Raw genomic sequence first — 11,202 nt, forward strand, 5'->3', positions numbered from 1 at the left:
TGCCTTCAAACGTGCATTATTGGATATCCAAGCTTGTGTCCACAGTATGTACTGTATGTAGAAGCTCCCTTTTATTAATGTTATGTGGTGTTCTATGAATTCAGGCCATTATTTTTCGGAGGACAAAACAATAGTCTTAATTGGAAAGTGAAAATAAAATAGAAAGTGAATTATGGTGTGTTGACCATCAGACTTTTTTCAAACTTGTTTTTTAGTGGATGGCTTAACAATACAACTGGTCAAAATTCAGAATTTCCTTTCCAGGTGATATTCTGACATTTTGAAATATGCTACAAATGGAAATGTTTGAAAATATTTAGTTTCAGCTCAATCAAAACAACTGGGAGGGAGGGATAGCTCAGAGGTTTGAGCATTGGCCTGCTAAACCTAGGGTTTGTGAGTTCAATCCTTGAGGGGGGCCATTTAGGGATATGGGCCAAAAATTGGGGATTGGTCCTGGTTTGAGCAGGGTGTTGGACTAGATGACATCCTGAGGTCCTGTCCAACCCTGATATTCTATGAAACATCATTAAAATGTTTTGTTCAGATTTTGATTTTATGTAAAATTAGAATTTAATACAATATAAAATAACACATTTTTAAACAAAAAGTTGAAACATTCTGTTATAAGTTTGAAGTGTTCTGGTTTTGACCTCATTGAAACTGTTTTCAATTTTTTTTCTAAGTGAAATTTCATTGAGACACATTACTGCAGAAAGTTTTGATTTTGACAAAAGAGCATTTTCCAATGGAAAATTTTTGACAAGCTCTAGATAGTAACTTAAGTATCATGTGTGGAATGTCTCGCTTCCCTAGAACAACATGTTCAAATCCCAACACAGTTGATTCATACTTCTGAGGTAGCTATATTATCATGCAATTTTCTTGCATGAGGATCTTTTGGATGTGAACCAGATGTTCTACGTGAACATAAAAGATGTAAGGGCACTGTTTGCAATAGTAGAGGCTTGCTCTGGTGTCCTTGATCCACCTCTCTGTGTTGTTCATTGTGTTGCATTCTGTTTGGATACCACCCAAAGCGGATGGTTGTCAGTGGTGTTGTATGCACATCTGTCTATAAAGTGACAAGGGATGAAAGTCAGTGTACAAATGTAAAATATCTGTAGCTGAAAAAGTTAGCAAAATGGAAAGAACGCAGTAGGAATCAAAGGTATTTCACAGGGGAGAAAAAACTAAAGATAAATATCGAAACACTACAGCAAGTACTAATTGTAAACAAAGGATCCACAAAAACATAGAGGTATTAGTTCTGGGTTGCAGCAGAATAGATGATGCCTTGCATTTGCTATAATCCAAACTATCTGTCCCAGTTGTAAAATCTAGCGAATAAACTTATTCCAGTTCATAGGCCATGGAGCTGGGGGGAGACACTTGGTTCATGGCCCAACCATTTTTTGGCTAGGCCAAACTCCAGTGGTGCTGTGACCCCAAGTGCTACTCACTCAAATTTGGAGAGGGTAGGGGCTAATGGGCCAGGGGTAGGGTGACCAGATGTCCTGATAAAATCGGGACTGTCCCAATATTTAGTTATTTGTCCCACGTTCCGATGTACAGTCGGGATGCCATTTGTCCCGATATTTTGCTTCAGCGGCACTCCGCCTTTTTTTTTTTTTCTTGTGGCGGCAAAAGACCCAGAGCTGGCCCTGGTGGTGGTGGTGGTGGTGGTGGGGAGGAGTGAGCCTGTGGCTGCCCCCCCATGTGTCCCCATATTTTGTTCTTGTCATCTGGTCACCCTAGTCAGGGGGTCAGTCTGCTGGAGGTGGTTGTGGGATGCCTAAGAGGGCAAGAGAAGGATCAGGCAGGGGTGCAAATCTATGCCCCCCCCCTTAAAAGGTGCACCACAGCCCTCACAGTTAGTAAGGTGACTGCTATTGTCTCAAGTGGTGCAGGCTGAGGGTAGTTCTGGATAAATAGGGAACATTGTGCAATCACATAAGAAGGAAACATAAGCTTTTGGAAGTACAAGAACCCAATCACAATAAAATAGCTGAATCATGATCATATTCAGAGGTGTGTGTGTGTGTATATATATATATATATATATATAGGAAGTGAATGCCACTGATATTTTTGAAGGGAGGAAGAAAGGGAGTAAAATTTGGGTTAAGTACCAGCTTAACAGGTCCAAACCAAATGCTTTTCCCCTCCCCATTTCCATCCCCACCAACAGCCTCATATTAAATAAGAGAAGGAGTGGAAGCTAACCTGCTTTGGATGTGTGACCTCTACCCTCTAGTGACAGGCCCACAGGGATGATAGGAGATTTGCTGCTACTCTCAGTTAGAGCAGAGCAGTCATTCTCAACCAGAGGTATGTGTACCCTGTGGGTACACAGAGGTCTTCCAGCGGGTACACTAACTCATCTAGATATTTGCTAGTTTTACAACAAGCTACATTTAAAGCATTAGCAAAGTCAGTACAAACTAAAATTTCATACAGACAATGACTTGTTTATACTGCTCCATATACAGTGAAATGTAAGTACAATATTTATATTCCAATTGATTTATTTTATAGTTTATATGGCAAAAGTGAGAAAGTAAGAAATTTTTCAGTAGTAGTCTGCTGTGACACTTTTTTGTATTTTTATCTGATTTTTGTAAGCAAGTAGTTTTTAAGTGAGGTGAAACTTGGGGTGCACAAAACTAATCAGACTCCTGAAAGGTGTACTGCAGTCTGGAAAGGTTGAGAGCCACTGCATTAGAGCACATCTCCTTTAGATCAAATGAGGCCTTTGTTTTTGGAGCTACAAAAGTAGGGGTTTAGGTCCAGGTCTGCACTAGTATTTGATTTTCCTAGTAATTGTGTCTGTCATGAATGCGTGGATTCCTTACAATAGGTAAATATTTTATCCATGAAGAGCTCAACTCAGAAAAGCTAACTGATTAATGGTCACACAGCAAGTCCTTGCCAGAGCTAGGAAAGATCTGATCTATTGACTCCCACACCTGTGCTTTAGCCACAAAACCATTCTAAGTTTGCATGATGTTTGCAAGCCTATTGAACTGAAAGAATACGTCGTACGCTTTCTTTAATGTGGGTTTATTTACAGTACCAGGAAAATTTTCTCAACCTTAAACTCTACTGGTAATTCTATATAAAACAAGTCAGTGACAGTGACTAGCAAGTATTAGTTAAAACAGGGCAAGCTTAAGATGTATGAACACAGGGAAAAAAGTATGAGTATCTTTTTATGAGCAAAAGTGGAAATAGCAAAATACTGGTAAGTGATCCTTCGCATATGTAATCTCATAACATGACACAGGATTGTGCCGTAGATTGCGAGAGTTAGGAAAGCAAGGCATACACTGAGTATTCAGGGCTTTAATTATCACTTTTCAGTTATATATCCTAGTATATTGTAAGGAAATGCTGCTTCATAACTCAGGATGACAGGTACAACTCTTGGACCATCCCAGAGTAGGAGAAAAATTCTAGGAGCCTGTGACACATCACTCGATGAATATTTCCATACAGAATAGCACTGGTCTCAAGCTGAGTCTTATTTATTCGGGGGGAAGGTTTATATGTACTCAGTAAAATTCACCCCTGTGAAAAGGGACAATCCCAAGGCCTAGTTACCTCTTATGTCCCACTGCTGCCCTGTTTCTGAGACTTTAATGGTGCACAGACCTCATGCTGACCCTCAGCACTAAGATGAATTTCACTGTGAGCATGTGCATATGTAAAGAGATGGCCTTGAATCCAAACCCCAGATTCGAGTTCAGAGTTGATAAATTTAAAATGGAAAAGTTCAGATCTGAATCTACATTTCAAGCTCCCAAGTTTAAGAGTGTTTGGAATTGCCTATGAAAGGAATGCAAAATTCAGATCTGGAGCTGACATTTGGATTGAATTAACACATAATCCTGCAAATTCCATTGTTTCATTTAAAAAAAAAGAAAAAGAAAAGGCACTTGCATGTCCTCTGGGATCAGTGTTCTCACTCAGAGATCCCCACACATTCAACAATTTCTACTGAGATGTTAAAATATCTTCCCTACATTGTAAAAGAAACTGGATTTTACCCTCTGTAATATGAAATAATTCAAATTCCACCTAGCAAAAGAAACAGCATACAAGGCACACAACAAGGATTTTTGTTTATACAGTTATTTAATATAAATTAAAAAGCATATTACATTGCCACCCTTTGTTCTCAAAATCATTTTCACTTTAAAAAGTGTGAAGATTTGCAGCAGTTCTCTAATTTAACATGCATGAGAAAAATTTAATCATTCATCCTGCTCCACTAGCTTGCTGGTGCCCCCTTGTGTTTAAAAGAACCGGATACATTTTGCCTGATGCTTTTTAATCCTTTAAGAAGTAAACTTCATACAGGAGAACTTGAAATATTGGAGCCAGTTGAAAAATGAAATCTAATTTTGAGAAAAAACTGAATTTTTGAAGCTCTTTCTTTTTGAAGGGCTCAAAACAGGTCACTTTTTTGTTTTTTCATAATGTTTTAAATGTTTAAATATTCTGAAAAATATTATTGAAAAATTTGAAAGTAAAATTTTTTCACATGAAAATGAAAAATTTGGATAGTGCTGACAATTTTTTAAAAAAGCCATTTTTCAAATAATTGTTTTTACTATCGCTATTAATTATTACAACAGCTCTATTGAACCAAAAATATTTGTTTCACTATTATAGAGGTATTTCATAGAGACATGATTACTAAAACAAAACTGGGTACCTGTGGAATGAGATACTACTCAGTGTAAGGCTGGCAGAAGCTCGCCCTGTATACTTAATCAGAGAAGGCATGGTAAGAAAAGATTTACAAGACTTGGGGCCTGATTCTGATGTCACTCTTACATGTTCTATACAGGCATATAGAAATTCTCTGAGATCAGAATCTGCACCTGTATTATGTAACTAGGCCTGTCACTTACTTGCTTTCACACCTTGGGCAAATCACTTAACTATGCTGAGCTTTAGTGTCTCCATCTATAAAAGGAGATATTAACACTATGTACCTTTTTTACAGCATCTTGAGATGAGGGTGAATGACTATAAGAAGTACCCTGTATGTCTGTCTGTCTTTTGGCACCATAAAAATGTTGTTGTTCATAGACATATAATATCAGCTTAGTTGCTAATGCCTACATTTTGTGTTTAGTCATGTAAACAGACCTAGGGGAGGGAAAAACCATGGCATTCAGGTCCCAAAACTAACACAAATGTCTTTGTGAATTCTCCTCTGAGTCAGCAGCAGAATTGGCAAACACACATGTGATTGGGACTGGGGTTAATGGCAGAAAATTACACCCATCATATCTGTTGCAACTCAGCTGTCGGTGTATAGTCCACATTGATTTAGAAGCATATGAGGACATGTCAGCAGCATATCTACCAAAAAAGAGATACTAGACTGTGGCACAGCAATTGGAATAGTGAGGTGCAGATACAGGTTAGATGGATGGTATATGCAGATATAGTACAAAGATCCAACGAGTTCTAAAGGATGCTAAAATGCATTGTGTTTTCAAAATTTGCCTTAAAATGTCCCCTTTTGAAGGGACCTCAACCTAGCCACCATATGTTCACAAGTTTGCTTATGCAAGTACAGTAGTTTGTACATGCATTTTTTGAACACTATAATTTGTGGAAACAAATGATGGTATATACACTAAAAGAAAAGGAGGACTTGTGGCACCTTAGAGACTAACCAATTTATTTGAGCATGAGCTTTATACACTGAGAGTATATACACTGTTATCTGAAGCCCCTTAAATTGTATTTTCATCTGTGGTTATGAGGACTTTCCTGTATATACTTCTGACTGCTGCCCTACAAGCAGCACATATTCTGGAAGAGGATTCCTTAGTCCCGGCTCTTGACTGAGAATCCCAAGCAAGGTAAGATCCAAATGACTGATCTTCAGCTACCATTCTTTAGCGGTAGCAGACTATTTATTTGAGCTCTCTGGGACAGTCTTCGTGAAATTCCCAATCAACAATTTAAGTCTCAAATGATTCATTTATTAAGGGTATACAGAGAAGATGAGACTAAAACAAAATGGCCTGCTTGACACTTCTAAACTGAAATATGACAAAAATTAATCTAGACAGGTTCTTCTTAAACATAAATTATTCTTACTCATTTTTAACACACTACTGCTTGTGTTGAAGCTTGCTGTGTTGCAGATGCTACACCTGGTGTATTTTATGGGTGTGTTAGTTTTAATTATGCAATGGGAGACGTGCAGCATCCTTTACACCATTGCTGTTTGCTCACATATGGCTGTGTATGTGCAAATACACACTCTGCCCTTGCACTTTATAATAATCAGGACACAATCATAGCAGCCTTATTTTATTTATTTAGATGTATAAAAAGCATAACATGAATATGCTCATCTAATACTCTGGGCACCTTTGATTTTTTTTTTAAAATATACTAATATAAACAGACCTGTCAATTCCCCAACAACTCAATACATAGTGATGACAGAAATGACCGAAATTAATTCACTGAATCAGCAATCTTCAAATGCCTACATTCATCCAAATCCAACGCTCATATTCTTATATGATATTCAGTCCTGCTTGGATCTATGTATTCTTCCCTGGCTAAATTATTCCATATAGAAACAGTTTTTCTTGGGGCACATACATTAGATGTATATAGGTAGGAAGATTGAAGAAGACAACACATCTGTTCCTTTAACTATCAGCACCATCCTTACATCTGATTTCTGCATAGTTTATTACCTTTTTTTCAAGTGAACCTTCACAGAGGCCATGCTTGAATTTGGGCCTCACTTGTTTTTTTAGCACAAGCTCTCTAGAGATGAATTATTGATATCAACACAGGTAACTTAAAAAAAACAAACCTGAAATATTGACAATAGAATACAGTTATGGATGAAACATAAGGATGAAACATACAGAAGGCAAGAAACTCTGTAGTAGTCCTTCTGCATAAGTACTCCACTAATTATGGTTAACTATAAAAGGGTCTTGCAATATTTGTATGTTAAATACCAGGGGAAATAATTATTGTATTAGACCCCTATGGCACGAGTGGCTGAATGTAAAACATGTGATTGTTTCCTGAGACACTGTGTAACCATAGTATATTTGGTAACATCACCCAGATAGTTTTGCAACATGTTGTTGTATCTTTTATACATTTTGTAATGCCAGATTCTGATACCTTCACTCACATTGAGTAGCACTTTAGTCCATAAGTAGCCCTGTTTCAGTGGGACCATATGAATAATAAAGTACTACTTTTTGTGAATGAGATTGATGAAATCTGGCCCTAAATTATCTGCTCTCTCTGCATCAAATGTGCCATTAAATAATTGACACTCTAGTAAGTAGGAGTTCTAGTGATTTATTCCATGATATGTAATAAAGATGTATCAATGTATAGCTGTCTGTTTCACGTATTTGTCTACCTTAAACCATTATAACTACCGGCAAAATGCCTCTTGATTTCAATGTGAACCAGAAAGGAAGTATAATTATAGATTAAGGCCAGATGGAACTATTGTGATCAAATGATACATGTGCATACAGGAGTGACTGCTGCTCTTATGCTGTTCAGATCATTTTGATTATATGTATGCCACTGTCTTTAAATATCCATCTAACCAAACTGCTGAAGAGATGTATTAGAAGGAGCACTGAGAAGGTTTCACAATACCTGAAGTGAATAAAAGGCTTAACCTCTTCTCTATACTTTTCCTTGTAAATTGTACAGTGATCTTAGATTGGAAAGGCAACATCACAGTGTGGAACAGGTCACTGAATTCAACAGGTTTCAGAGTAGCAGCCGTATTAGTCTGTATTCGCAAAAAGAAAAGGAGTACTTGTGGCACCTTAGAGACTAACCAATTTATTTGAGCATAAGCTTTCGTGAGTGCATCCGATGAAGTTAGCTGTAGCTCACGAAAGCTTATGCTCAAATAAATTGGTTAGTCTCTAAGGTGCCACAAGCACTCCTTTTCTTTTTGTGAATTCAACACACATCTCTGGAGAAGAGTATATTATAAATTAAATAAATGCCAAAGCATATAGACAAATACTCAACTCTTTTCTCCATGTGATATAAAGGGGGCTGAAGGAACTTTAGCTGTAACCAGAACCATGAAGGCTCTTGCTTTCTAATCTAGGGGGAACACTGTCTGCCTGCTTTTCTAACTGGCACCTCAGTAGAGTCAGAAAGACAAGAGTCAGAATGCAGTAGTGGCTGGCACAGGTAGAGCCTACCATTCAGAACCTATATTTGGGGTTAGTTGTGACTTGAACTACACACCCCTGCAAGGGAGTAACAAGAGTCATAACTCCCCTTATGCTCTCTTAGGTCCAGGCATGCAGGAATAAGTGGCTGTCAGTGGGTGGGGAGTGGAGGGAAATGACAAGTGGCTTGGTTCCATCCCTCCCACCCCCTTGCCTATTCAGCTGGACTGGCATGGGGTTTGCTATAATTTCCTTCCCTCAACAGCAAGAAAGGAGCAAGAGGAACTGTGACTCAGAGTTGTGTCTGAGTCAGTGCCTCTCTGGCTACTCCCATGGCAATGCAGCTTATATATAACTTCTTGCAGTTATATCAAAATCTAGCCTTCAAAGTCCTCTCTGAACTCACAGATAGCATTACATCTCACAGTGTCCTCCTCAGTGGGAGAAGCATTGAGTTCCTTCAGCTTCCTCAAAATGTCTCTTGAAAACTTTTACCAGTACTAGTGCTAAAACTTGTACTAGTTACTGTTAGCCACTGAAAGAAAAGGAGTACTAGTGGCACCTTAGAGACTAACCAATTTATTTGAGCATGAGCTACAGCTCACTTCATTGGATGCATTCAGTGGAAAATACAGTTAGCCACTGAAGAGACCCCAAATCTTGGCTGCTGTAAAGTGAGCAAAGTAAACACAAGTAATACAAGGGAGAATGGGGTGTCAAATGTGTTTTGTGTGTAAGCAGATGTTATAAAATAATAATTTAGGCCCAAATTCTGCAAGCACTTATGCTCATGCTTAACTTTAAGTAAGTGGGACTACTTGTGCTTGAAGTTAAGTATGTGCATAAGTTTTTGCAGGATCAGGGCCACAGTGAACCTTGTGACTGTTCATGGTTACTTCATGTAGAGCTAAGAAGGGAAGAACCCAAGGTAGGAAATGTAGGAATCCCTTTTTATTTTAAAGTAAAAGAGTTTGTATCTGAAACCTTCCTTATCTCTCCTGCTGATCTGCTAACAGGTTTTATTTTATTTGACAAAGCAATACATTAGTTTGGGTAGCAAATCCCCAGTTTGACATCTTTACCCGGTCCTATGCCCTAAAAATGTATCCCATTTTTAGGGCACATATTACTGTATGCAATGAGTTAATTTGACATAATGCATATTTCTGTTTATAAAGTGAACTCTAAATACCTCTCTCACCCTTGCCCAAATTCAGCAAAGCGCTTAAGTCCTTCTAGCACTAGCTTCAGCACAGCAATTACATTTTCATTGGAAGGGGAAAGAATAAGTCAGCCAGTGCCAGTCCTAGTTATGATGCCTATACAATAGGACCCTGATCCAGCAAACATGAGTATATACACTTACCTTTACTAGCTTGGCTCATGTCATTGAAATCACATACTGGCGAGTTGGTGTCTTTACATTTTGGGCCATATCCAATAGCTGGAGTTTTGCACAAAAAATGAACTGACTTCAATGAGAATTCCTCAGAGGGAATGATAGGATATAAACAGCAAGCTATCAAGTGCTTTGAGATCTGTGGATGAAGAGTGCTATATGAAAGCTAGGTATTGAGTATTACATGGTCCAATTGTATTCCTTGTACATGCCCTACCTGTTGACATTTTGCAACTGACGATTGGAGGTGGGGAGGTTATTGCTTACAGTACTACTATTGAAGAAAATACATTGGCTATGGGATTGTTCTTGTAAACACAGTCAGTGTTTTGTTTCATGATCATGTGATTATCCTCAAAGAGTGTCACTCTATTGCCAAAGCTGTTCTCTTCGGTGCCCCTTATTAAAATTCTACCACCCAATCCAAGAGAGAATTGGAGTGATTTCCCTGCCTCCCATAGGGTTCACCTCTAAGCCATCCAAGGGGTTCATAAAAATAATCCTAGGACAAAAATAATTAAATCATTCCAGGTCAACTGCAAGACAATTGGGGAAAACCCCAGACCCAAATAAAATGTCTGTTTTCTGTGTTTCAAATTATGTGAGAGGAGCCCTGCTATACTATCCAGGTACTCAGTATATTTTTCAGGAGCAAAGTATAAACATTGCATGCAAGTTTATATTAAATTAAAAATATAAGCTTGATTGCCAAGTGGTGCTGTCTCCTTCCCTGCTTGTGAGAAAGCATTTTTGTTCAAATGGGCAGACAAATGAATAGATTCACTGGTCCATTCCGCTTCTTCCTTGCAAGTACACACTCCAATGGTAGACTGGGGATTATCACAAGAGGCCCTTGTTAAAACACTGACAGAACTTCACTGACATTTATTGAAAGTTCAGTTGGCAGCTATCACAGAGCCTGGCCATTGAAGGGGAGTCAACCTACCTGCCACAGGCTTCTGGAAGAGAGAATGAGCCAACTCAGTTACATCTGAAAAGAATTCAATCTCTAGGTGGCTGGTTGGTATCTAATTAGCTAATGAGCCTGATAAAAGGTTACCAGGGTGCAACTGGGATAAGTTGTAGTGACTGGAAGCTGGAGAGGTGCTCCCAGGAGAACTCACCAGAGCAAGGGCTCTGGAAAGTGTGCTCTGAAGGACAGGTAACTCCTAAGCAATGGCTGGCAAGTCCAGCCTATCAGGACTGACATGCTGTACCAGAAAAGAGCTGCAGCTGTCAGATCTAAGTAGACCTCTAGCTCTGGGGAAGGGCCAGGTAGTGGCAAGATCTCTAACCCCAAGAAAGGGATCTGGGCAGAGAGAACCCTACTGGAGTGAAGAGATGGACCTAGGTGGGAATAGTCTGTCTCAGGATATCCATCTTCCAACTATGATGCTGGGAGGAAGGCTTGCTTGTATTTTAATTTTATTTTTGATAAATAAAGTAGACCTCCCTACCCTTCAGGAAGGCTGTATTGTTCCCTATGTAAAGCCTTAGTGACCTTCTGGATGACATTGGGGGATAGGGAGCACCTACAAGGTCACATTTAGTATCCCTTCCTGGCCATAGATCCAGGACATCCTTTGA

The sequence above is a fragment of the Caretta caretta genome, chromosome 6, assembly GCF_965140235.1.
Source record: "Caretta caretta isolate rCarCar2 chromosome 6, rCarCar1.hap1, whole genome shotgun sequence".
Classification (NCBI taxonomy): Eukaryota; Metazoa; Chordata; order Testudines; family Cheloniidae; genus Caretta; species Caretta caretta.